Raw genomic sequence first — 903 nt, forward strand, 5'->3', positions numbered from 1 at the left:
GCCCCGCACCGCCTCACTCCCCTCTTGGCTGCTCATTGGCAGCGGCGACGCCGACTGGGTGGGCTCTCCGGCCGGGGCTCGCGTGGCTCGACTCTCCGTCGCGCTGAGCGTCTCGGGACGTGTAGTCTTTCGGGAGGACGGCCGCGTAAAGTTGGCGAAGGGCGGCTGGGAGTGGTACCGAGAAGAAGCAATGGGCTCTTATGGCATGGCAGGCGCACCTCCTTCCAAGGCTCATAGTGAAACCTTGTGTGAAATCTCAAATTCTAAAGCTGGCTTTTAAGCATCACCATCATTTAAGTGCTCTTAGGAACTTCAGAAGAGCCCTGTAGAGAAAGCCCAAGGGTCTTTCAACTGAACAAGTCATAGGCAGGGGTGGCGGCGACGGTATTTCTGTAATGATTTTTTATTTTATTTATAAATTTAAAAAATGATTGCTACCCTCCTAGCCCCAAACAATTAGTATTCAGAGCAATACTGCATGTGAACATAAGAGATTCCATTAAGCTGTCATGGCTAATAGCTGCTGATATCCTTCATGAATCTGTTAATTCATGAATCTTCTTTTAAAGCCACCTAAGCTACTAGCCATCTGCACATCTTATGGCAACAAATCCCACACGAAAATTGTGTGTTGTGTTAAGCAGTATTTTCTATTGATTTTTCTGAACCTACAGCCAATTTCATTGAGTGTCCCTCACTCCAACATTAGCATTGTGAACTTTGGGGGGGGGGCAGTCTAGCTGGTCCTTATAAAAACAAAGTCATATTCCTTTTAATGATCTTATTTCTAAAGTATAAATCACCATGGGCTTTAGCCCTTCTTCAAAGGGAAGGTGGATCAACTCTTTGATTATTGTGTCTGCCCTTTTCAGCACGTTTTACACTATCATTTTTCAGGTGGGA

This window comes from Eublepharis macularius, chromosome 2 (assembly GCF_028583425.1).
Source record: "Eublepharis macularius isolate TG4126 chromosome 2, MPM_Emac_v1.0, whole genome shotgun sequence".
In the NCBI taxonomy this organism is placed as follows: Eukaryota; Metazoa; Chordata; class Lepidosauria; order Squamata; family Eublepharidae; genus Eublepharis; species Eublepharis macularius.